Below are 11,296 nucleotides of genomic sequence, written 5' to 3'. Positions count from 1 at the left end.
TTTTGCTGAGAGGATTTTACCTCTGTTTGCTGTAACTTTGAATCTAAGGCTAGAGGGGGTTCCTCTGGGCTATACGAATCTGATTACCCTGTAAAGTATTTTCCATCCTGATTTTACAGAGATAATTTTTACCTTTCTTTCTTTAATTAAAAGCTTTGTTTTTAAGAACCTGATTGATTTTTTCCCTTGTGATAAGATCCAAGGGGATTGGATCTGGACTCACCAGGAACTTGGTGAAAAAGCCTCTCAAGGCTGCCCCAGGAAGGTTTTGGGGGGACAGAAAGTGATCCAGACACTGAAATTTCTGGATGGTGGCAGTGTTACCAGATCTAAGCTAGTAATTAAGCTTAGAAGTATCTATTCAGGTCCCCACATCTGTACCCTAAAGTTCAGAGTGGGTGAGGAACCTTGACACTTGCTATGGAGTGTCTGCTGCAAATCGGCTCCTACTGGCCAGTGCCCTGTGCAGGCTGGCCCAGCACCGCACACTCCCTGGGAGCACAGGCAGCCCGCTATGGGCCAGGCTTACATACGCAGCTGAAGCCAGGGCTGCAGCAAGTGGCTCAGGGAGGTTGAGCTCTACCAGGGGTGGGCAAACTGCAGCCTGCAGCCACATCCAGCCCACAAGACCGTCCTGTCCTACCCGCCTGGGCTCCCGGCTGGGGAGGTGAGCCCCAGCCCTTCCCCCACTCCCCCTCCCCTGACTGCCCTCCCCCTGAGTCTCCGCCCCATCCAACTCTTCCCTGACAGTCCCCCACACCGCCGTTCACCACACCCAGTCACAACGCTGCAAAGCTCCCTGGCAGGAGCAGCAGGTTTGAGCGCTAGCAGCGTGGCTGCAGGGGAAGGGAGATAGTGGGAGAGGGGCCTGGGCTCGCATCCCCGGCCAGAAGCTCACACAGGCCAGATAGGACATGGGCAAACTATGGCCCGTGGGATCGTCCTGTCCAATCCTCCCCACCCCCCGCCCAGCTGTCTACCCTCTCCGGCCCCCTGGAGTATTCACATAGACTAATCAGAACTGAAGAAGAAATGCTATGTAAAAATTGTATTAAGAATCAGACAGACTCAGAACAGCCAGATTATTTTCTTCAGTAATTTACTATCTGTTCAAAGGTGCCATCTTGATAGCGGTGGGGTACAAAGTCTTCCATTTACCCTAACATGTGCATAGCATTAGCTGCCCACCACTTTTAGGCCAAACATACCTGAGCTGTGTTCTGGAAGGACTATCTCTAGCTATGAGTGACAGTTCAGCACCAAGACACTTCACAACAAGAGCTTGCTCTAAAGTAAAAAAGTATTGTAAGGTGCAGGGAGAAAGGAATAGCTTCAATAACTTTAAAAGGTCACCATTTTTGGAACCCAACTTGACTAAAAAATAAAATTCCCAAACTATAAAAACTTCCCATGTTTTACCAATTTAACTTAAAAAAATAACACACTCTGAAAACAACTTTGGTAAATCAGACCTCCGCCTTAAAGATTTGCAGTAAAACAAGTGTCTCATAGACTTTAAAGCCAAAAGGGACCATCATGATCATTTAGTCTGACCTCCAGTACATCACAGGTCACAAAATCTCACCCACCTGCTCCTCCCATAAACCCATAACCTTTGGCTGAGTTACCGAATGAAGTCTTTAAATCATGATCTAAAGACTTCTTGTTACAGAGAATCCATCATTTATTCTAGTTTGAATCAACAGATGAACCAGGCCCCATGCTGCAGAGGAAGGGGAAAAAAAAACCTTCAGGGGCTCTGCCAATCTGATACAGGGGAAAATTCCTTTCCAAGCCCAAATATAGTGATTGCTTAGGTCCTGAGCATGTGGACAAGACTTACCAGCTAGACCGGGGGTGGGCAAACTATGGCCCATAGGACCATCCTGTCCAATCCCTGCTCCACCTCGCTGTCTCCCCTCCCCCGCAGCCACGTCCCTAGCACTCCGGCCCGCTGCTCCTGTCGGGGAGCATTGCAGCAGCGTGACTGGCTGTGGCGAGCAGGGGGGCATGGGATTGGATAAGGGTCAGGAGGTCACAGGGGGCAGTCAGGGAATAGGGAGCAGGGGGAGTTGGATGGGGCGGAGACTCCAGGGGAAATGGGGAGCAGTTGGGGCAGGGGTGTGGATGTGGGTCGGGGCAGTCAGAGGACAGGGAGTGGTTGGATAGGGTGTGGGAGTCCCGGGGGGCCTGTCAGGGGGCAGGGGTGTAGATAGGGGGCAGGGGAGAGGGAGTAGGGGGGGCAAGATAGGGGATGGAGTCCTGGGGGGGGTAGTTAGGGTGGGGGGTCACTAGAGGGGGAGGTCAGGGGACAAGGAGCGGGTGAGGGGGTGGATGGGTCGGGGATTCTGAGGGGGGAAGGCAGGGGGTGGGATGTGGGAAGGAGTGGATAGGGGCAGGGGCCCTGCTATTTGGGGAGGCACAGCCTTCCCTACCCAGCCCTCCATACAATTTTGAACCCCGATGTGGCCCTTGGGCCAAAAAGTTTGCCCACCCCTGAGCTAGACACCTGGGAAAGAATTCTATCTAGTAACTCATAGCCCTCTCCATCTAGTGCTGTTGGAGATATTTGCTAATAGCCGTTGCGGAGGGGCCATATGCCATTGTAGGCAATTGCATCATCCCATCTCCTCCATGAATTTAGCAAGGTCAGTCTTGAAACAAATTAGGATTTTTGTCCCCCACTACTCCCTTTGGGAAAGATGTTCCAAAACTTCACTCATCTGATGTAAAGCCCTATGTGGGACTATTTTTTTAAACCCACTCCCATCCTGCCCTGCAATATCTACTCCCACCTACTCCTGCATTGTTCCTTTTATATTTATCCCACTCATAGTAGATTCTGCAAATCCCACAAGAGGGACAGATTCCCCCGGGCTACCAAAAAAAATAACAACCCACCACAGTTGGTTAATATGTTATATACATAAATGGAATTCAGACACAATTTTTCCACTCAAAGAATAAAACAAATCTTGCTTTAACCATGTAAAAACACATTTTAACTCCTCTTATAACAGACATTAATCTCTTTCAGTCCCTACGGGATCCCAGTCCCACTGCAGGGCTCTACTATGATGGTTATAAACCTTCATCTAATTTCAAGCCTAAACTTATTGATGGCCAGTTTATACTCATTTGTTCTTGTGCCAATATTGCCCTTAACTTAAATAACAGCTCTTCTCCCAGGTGTTTATCCCTCTCATTTATTAATAGAGAGCTATCGGATCTCCCCTCGGCCTTCATTTGGTTCGGTTACACAAGCCAAGCTCCTTAAGTCTCTTCTTGTAAGGTAGCTGCTCCAGGCCTCTGGTCATCCTAGTAACTCTTCTCTGCACCTGTGCCACTTTGATTTCATCTTTCTTAAACATGGGAGACCAAAACTACACACAGGATTCCAGATGTGGTCTCATCAGTGCCTTGTATAACAGTACTAACACTTCCCTAACTCTACTGGAAATACCTCTCCTGATGTAGCCCAGAATTGCATTAGCCTTTTTTATAGCTGCATCATATTGACAGCACAGAGTCACCCCTGTCTTTCTCCTCTTCTCTTGCTTCCAACTGATACGTCCCCAATTTATAACAAAAATTCTAGCGGTTAGTCCCTAAGTGCATGACCTTGCACTTTGTACTATTACATTTCATCCCATGTCTATTACTCCAATTTTCAAAGTCATCCAGATTTTCTTGTATGACATTCCAGTCCCCTCTGTATTGGCAATACATCCCAATTTTGTGTCATCCACAAATTTTACTAGCTCATTCCCACTTTTTGTACCAAGGTCATTAACGAAAATGTTAAATAAGATTGGTTCCAAGAATAATTCCTGAGGAACTCAACTAGTAACCTCCTCCAGCCTGACAGTTCACCTTTCAGTATGACCAGTTGTAGTCTCCCTTTTACCCGGTTCCTTACCCACCTTTCGATTCTTGTATTAATCCCCATCTTCTCATATTTAACTATAAGAACATAAGAACGGCCGTACCGGGTGAGACTAAACGTCCATCTAGCCAAGTATCCTGTCTACCGACACTGGCCAATGCCAGGTGCCCCAGAGGGAGTGAACCTAACAGGTAATGATCAAGTGATCTCTCTCCTGCCATCCATCTCCACCCTCTGACAAACAGAGGCCAGGGACACCATTCCTTACCCATCCTGGCTAATAGCCATTAATGGACTTAACCTCCATGAATTCATCCAGTTCTCTTTTAAACGCTGTTATAGTCCTAGCCTTCACAACCTCCTCAGGTAAGGAGTTCCACAAGTTGACAGTGCACTGGGTGAAGAACTTCCTTTTATTTGTTTTAAACTTGCTGCCTATTAATTTCATTTGGTGACCCCTAGTCCTTGTATTATGGGAATAAGTAAATAATATTTCCTTATCTACTTTCTCCACATCACTCATGATTTTATATACCTCTATCATATCCTCCATTAGTCTCCTCTTTTCCAAGCTGAAAAGTCCTAGCCTCTTTAATCTCTCCTCATATGGGACCCATTCCAAACCCCTAATCCTTTTAGTTGCCCTTCTCTGAACCTTTTCTAGTACCAGTATATCTTTTGTGAGATGAGGAGACCACATCTGTATCCAGTAGTCAGGATGTGGGCATACCATCGATTTATATAAGGGCAATAATATATTCTCAGTCTGATTCTCTATCTCATTTTCTATGATTCCTAACATCCTGCTTGCTTTTTTTAACCGCCTCTGCACACTGCGTGGACATCTTCAGAGAACTATACATGATGACTCAAAGATCGTTTTCCTGAGAAACTAATCATTTCTCCTGTGGAACTGGATCAAATGCCTTACTGAAGTCCAGGTAGATTACGTCTAACGCATTTCCTTTGTCTAGAAAATCAGTTATCTTCTCAACGATCTACTTTTTGTAAAAACATGTATTTTATCCCAATTGTCTTTTTTACCTCTATGTCTTTAACTACTTTCAAAATTTGTTCTAAGACCTTGCATACAACTGAGGCCAAACTAACGGGCCTGTACTTTTCCAGATCATGTTTTTTCCCCCTTTCTAAAATAGAAGTATTAAATTTGCAATTCTCCAGTCATAAGGTACAGCCCCTGAGTTCACGGTGCCAATTGAAACACCTGAGAATATGATGAGCCAGATCATCAGGTGCTGTAAGCTGACTTCAACAGAGTGATGCTGATTTATACCAGCTGAGTATTTAACCTTTTGAGGTTGAATTTAAAAACAAAACAAAACAAAAAAAACAAAACAAGATTTGTAATGGAGATAGCTAGCTAATATTATTTTGCTGTATTTAAAACAAAACTGTGGAAATAAATGTCCAGATAAAAGAGAGAATTGTTTGCCAAAGTAACGATAAATCTGAAACTTTCTTAAGGTAATGGTTGGCCGTGCTCTGCTTTCCCAATGTCGTCAAAGCAAGTAAGGCTCAACCAATACACCCATTCCTTTGTGAACTATTAAATTATACATATTGCTAATCAAGAGTCATTTAATTGGCACAGGAGCATTCAATTTAAAAGTTGTCTATAATGCACACTGAACATAAAAAAATTAGCAATGACTTGTCAGCTGAAGCCTCGTTTAAAAATGCTATTGCCAACCTTTCTGTCTTAAGTTAGCCATCTTGCTACATTTGCAGCTCAAATGCCGATACAGCGGTGTCCCATTTATTACAGAACCATTACTATAGAAGAATTCATCCTTCTAAAACATAGGAACAAGTTACTTTTTTGCATGAATGACCTGAATTACTTCATCGAGCTCCGATGCATTCACACAGGAACGCTCAGATACAAACGTCTGCTTCTGAATCACAATGGTGGCTCTTTGGGAAGTTTCATGTGGCTGCTCCAGGGTTTGAAGACAGTAGCTCCAGTTATTAAATATACAACCACCAGAAAAATCGTTGAGACTGTCTTCCATTTCATAACATTAATAACCGAATCACATTCCTCTCGTGACGAGAGCATTGTGGGTTTTGTAGACAATGATAGCCGTGGTTTGGAGTTCTGAGTGGCAGATTTGGAATCCAGCAAGTCAGGTGCCACCACTAATAAAACAGAAAAAGAATGTTAACTTCCACAGTGTTGGATAGAGGTGTATTTAGCTGTACATCCTTCTTGCGAGGTTACAGAGATCCTACTAATTCAAAATAGAGTTCATAGATAGTTGTGTTATAAATGCATTTCACTTGTACACCATGTTATATTACTACAGAATGACTGGTTTCAGTTACTGCTAGGACTAATAACATGCTATTTATACATACACACATGCATACACACACTCACATTGTTTACTATAGATATATCTCCTCTATAAATAATCTGCAAGTGTAGTTCTAACATGCAGTGTTTCCCCTATTTTCTTGTGTTCCTTTGAATCAGTATAAAAAGGTATTTTTCTGTAGACCGTCCTCACATCTTGAACAATCTTAGGCATTGCTAATATGCTTCTCAGTCTACATTTTAGTTCAGCATTAAAAAAGTATCAGGAAAACAGGACTCTTTCCTAAAATCTTACTTACCCTCAACTCTGCATTCAGACACTCAGAATATTTGCAGTTCACTTTCAAATTCCCCACACAGGTAACTATAAAAATGATTCATTCTTAATCCTAACAGTTTGAAAGTGTTGGCTAAACCCTTTTAGGAAATACCAGGAACACATGCGCATGCGTGTTGGAAAAGTCAATCATCTTAATATAGGATATTTGATTTTTTACTGCTACAAGAAACCCACTGGGGCAGTAATGATCACCTGCGTGTGTTATCAAGTAGCCCCATAACAAATGTGATTACAAGTAACTACACTAGTAATTATATAAGAATAATCCACATCAAGTACACTTCAAGATCTCCTGAGGGAAGATTGCAACAACAATACAATATGTAAAATTATTAATATATTTTGAATGGCTGCAACACCACTTTCAGCTGCTGTGGGGAAGGCCTACTTCTAAATGTAGATTCAAAAGTCTCTCTCCCAGGTCTCTGGAAGCTGGACATGCCCCCAGAGGAGGGAGGGAGTGTCATTTTCCACAGGGATAGGATCTCCAGTACCCGCTGGAGGTTAACCTACAGGGTTAGAGGAGCTCACATTCGAACAGAATCATGCAATACAAGTCAGAAGAAAGGCAGACCTAGGAAATTAATACACTAGACCTGAACCCCAGGGCGTGGGTTACAGGATGAAAAGGCAGCCCCCAAATGAAAAAGCTCCGCTCATGTCTCAGTGCACAGCTGTGATATAGTTACTGTTCAGCTACTAGAAAACTAGAATCTGGTTCTAACTAACCAGGAGCACCAGACCAACATGCAAATACCCTTCGAGTGTAGTGGGCACGGAACACCGTATGAGGCTATTGATGTGCCCCTGGACAAAAATCCGTGTGTGTGGCTAAGTTTGGGAAGGACACCTGATTTAATAACTGCTCCTTTCAGCTGCGCTCTCTCCTCGGGTTGACATTTGTGATGGGGTGGGGGCATCACATTTTCCTTTCATTCAGAGCTCCCCTTGCCAGTCGGAATATTTCCTATTATATTATCACAACCCTCTGTCTCCAAGCGCTAAACTGGGGGCACCTCAGGCTACACTAAGCCTTGTGCTGTAGACGAGGAAACTGCTCCTCTTTCTGCCTGGCTTCGACACTTGCAGACAGACACACACGCATCCCAGCACCATGAAGAAGGGCAGACCTGCCCCCCCCAGTTCTCCTGCTATACTCCCCCTGCAGCCTGCTGAATGCAGCTAACAAAGAACAGGATGGCTGTGAGGAACCCTAAACTGATCCACCCAGTGATGCTGCGCATCCCTCCCATCAACTTCCCCAGCCCTCTGCTGACACCCATCCACCTTGCCAGGAGACGGGATAATGCAGTGGACAAGGACATTTTCATACCCCTGAGAGGAGCAAAACGTGGATGCTCCAGCCAGAACGGTCCCTGACCCCTTTCCTCTGCCCCTCTCCCCAGCAGCCAGCTCGCAAAGATGCGCTGGGTTGAAAGCGCTTGCAAAAGGCATCCTTGCAGAGCGGGGTTTGGCTGGAGAAATGGTCCTGGTGGGAGCCCGGAGCCCAGCCTCACTCTCCCGGACAGGGGGAGCTACGCCCACCTTAGACAAAGGAGAAGTGATAGAAGCAAAAGCCAGGGGGGTGTTTAACCGAGCCTGCAAAATCCGGGACAGAGGCACAGGAAGGAAAGGGGCTAAGAGGAAGACTGAGTAGCCCTGGGTCCCTCCTGCGAGGAGACATTGGGAAAGCAAGGGAGCATGCAGCATTCAGACAGACTGCGATCTAGAAACACACGCCATTGTGCCAGTACTCACTTCTTATTTACAGACCCGGCGCCCTCTCCTCGCTTCACGGGCAGGCATTTTTTCAGGGCTTGGGTAGGTGCTGCTTGACCAAATGTAAAAAGAGAGAGAGAGAAAAGGCCCAGACCCAGGGCGGGTTTGCTGCTGCTGCGCTCAGATTCCAAACAGAGCCTGGCATTCTCACTGTGAATGGTCACGGGGTGTGTGTGTGAGAGAGATCACCCTGCGAGAGAGAGAGAGGGGGGTGTGTGATCATCCTGTCTCTTTGTGTGATGGCCCTGGCTGTGTGTGTAAGAATCTTACAGATCTTACAGTAAGATCATCCCATCTGTGTGTGAGATCACCGTGTGTGTGTGTGATCACCATCTGTGTGTGTCATCACCCTGTGTGTGAGACTCGCTCAGAAATCAAGTGTATCAGCATCTTTCAGTCTGTGGCTGCTAGTCCCTGAGGTGTGTCTGTCACAATCTCAGTGTGTTTGTGTCTTTCTCTGTGTGTGTGTGTGTGTGTGTGTGTATCCGCATCCCTCCCTCTGTCAGTGTGGGCGGGGGCCTGTCTCCTCTCAGCCCGTCTTTCTCCCATGTGCATCTCAGCCCCGGTGCCTGCTTTTCACGTGGTTTCTGTGCCCCCTGCTCCTTCACTTTGTCTCAGGCACTGGACGTGGGGTGCCTGACTCTGGGTGCAGCTGCGTGCCTTGAGAACTGTGTGTGTGTGTGTTTCCTTGCTCTCTGCTTGTGTGTGTGGGCGCCCGCTCCTCTCCTCATTCTCTTTCCCCCAGTATATCCCAGCCGCTGGGTGCATCTCCCCCTTCCTCTCTCTACCCCGCTCCAGCGCCAGGGGCAGCTGCACCCTCATCTCAGTGAGCTGCTCGGCATTTCTACCTTTGCTTGACAGTGCAAGAACCAGGCTGAGGCAGATGCTGCAGGGATGAAGGCGGGGAGAAGGAGGTTAAGGGAAAAGGTCCGCCTAGGAAAGATAACTCCCAAACTGGTGGGCACTGATTTGAAGCTACCGGGGGAGCGCAATCAGGGCAGGCTTTAGGCCTATTCCACCAATTCCCCGAAATCGGGCTCCGTGCCTAAGAGGGCCCCTCGCCCAGTGAGAATCCCTTCCCTGGCTAGAGGCGCCTTTTTAATTTTTATTCACCTGGCGGTGCTCTGGGTCTTTGGCGGCGGGTCCTTCACTTGCTCTTGGTCTTCGGTGGCAGGTCCTTCAGTGAAGGACCTGCTGCCAAAGTGCTGCCAAAGACTCGGCGCACCTCCCGGTGAGTACAAGCCCCACGTGTTTTTTACATGTTTTTTTTTTTTAATTCATCCCTGCTGGGGCCCCGTCGAAACTGTTCGAATTGGGCCCTGCACTTCCTAAAGCCGGCCCTGAGCGCAATGGGATGGAGGAAAAGCCAACAGCCTGAGTCCATGCATGAAAAAAGTGTGAATAGATGTTTGGCAAAGATAGGGGTAGGAACAAATTGGTCTTTAATATTGGTATGCGATCCTTGACAAACCCAACAAAATGCATGGTTAGATTGGGCTGTTGGTCCAGAAGAACCTGCTGTTGCAGATGATGGGGGGTGGGGGAGAGGCATGGTGCAGCGGTTGCCTCCTGTAATTCCTGCCTCTTTTTCTTGGGGGACAGAGATATAAAGTTCTGAAAGCTGGGAACCAGCTGGGGCCAGAACTGCTTCCTAGTTGTCACCGATATGTTGATTCCAAGCAACTTCAGTGTTGCCCTGGAATGTTTTAGACTATGCACCCTATTGTCCATGTTTTCCAAAAAGAAAAGAGACCCCCCCTCAAAGGACAAGAAGACTGCAGCCACAGATATCTCCTCATAGATACGGCAGACACCATGTATCAAGCTACTGAGTCTGCCACATCCACGCTGTCCTGGAGAGCTGTCCTTGCCACGAGCTTGCCCTCCGCGTGAACTCGCGTCTTGAGTCGGTCTTTCTCAGGAGGCGCACTCTGTACTGATGGTGCCACACTCAGAGTACTCTCTGAACCTGATGGCTCTACTGGAGGGCAAAGGGCCACTCCCATAAAGAGACACTTAAGTCTCACTGCTCTCTCTTTTAAAGCAAGGCTTAAACCCTCTACAAAAGTGTGACGCTTGTCACTGATATGGAGCTCCTCCAAACATTTTAGGCAGTTGGGATATGGGTCACTGACTGACAATGGCCTGGCACATGACCAGTGGGCCTTGAACCCGAGAGCGAGATATGCCTCCAGCACAAGTCCAGGTACCATGAATCAAATTTGGTCCAAAAAGGACCTAAAAACTGAAGCCTATCACTAACTGTACATTATATCTAACTAACTACTAGCCACTAAATGACAAAACAGACTATATACAAAAAGAGGGAGGGAAATAAACTTATTTATTTAGCATTTGCATATTCGCTGAGCCAAAAAATAGCACTCTTAGTGGTCAAGTGGAGTTCTCGGAGCCCGCCTCTAAATTTGGCTAGCGGGCACTCCTCTACACCATGTATTATTGTTTGATCTGCACCACAGCTGCAGCTTGGATTGTCTCGAAAACCCCAACAGTGCTGGCTGGCTGCACAGAGGCCTTGCCCAGTCTGGACTCAGTTAAGAAGGGCCCACTGACAACGTCGCAAAGCGGGGAGCACAGGCAGTAGGGTCTGTGATGGGAACAGATTGGTGTTTGATGTTAAGCATCAGTCTTCCCACCACAAGGCTTCTGCTGTCATGTTCTGACATGAAAGAAGAATAGCTGGTGGGCTAAAAAACAATAGTGATAGCAAGCCTGGGAGCACTCCAACAGTAGTCACTCATGGCAAGAAGAAACTGAGGCAGGGACGGCTCCAGGCACCAGCACAGCAAGTGCATGCCTGGGGCGGCGAGCTGTGGGGGGTGGCCTGCCGGTCACTGTGAGGGCAGCTATCAGGCCGCCTTTGGCGGCATGCCTGCGGGAGGTCCGCCGGTCCTGCGGCTTTGGATGACAATTTGGTGGAGGGCATGCCGAA

This window comes from Mauremys mutica, chromosome 3 (genome assembly GCF_020497125.1).
Source record: "Mauremys mutica isolate MM-2020 ecotype Southern chromosome 3, ASM2049712v1, whole genome shotgun sequence".
Lineage (NCBI taxonomy): Eukaryota > Metazoa > Chordata > Testudines > Geoemydidae > Mauremys > Mauremys mutica.
The sequence above is the reverse complement of the archived record's forward strand: the minus strand, read 5'-3'. Positions refer to the sequence as shown.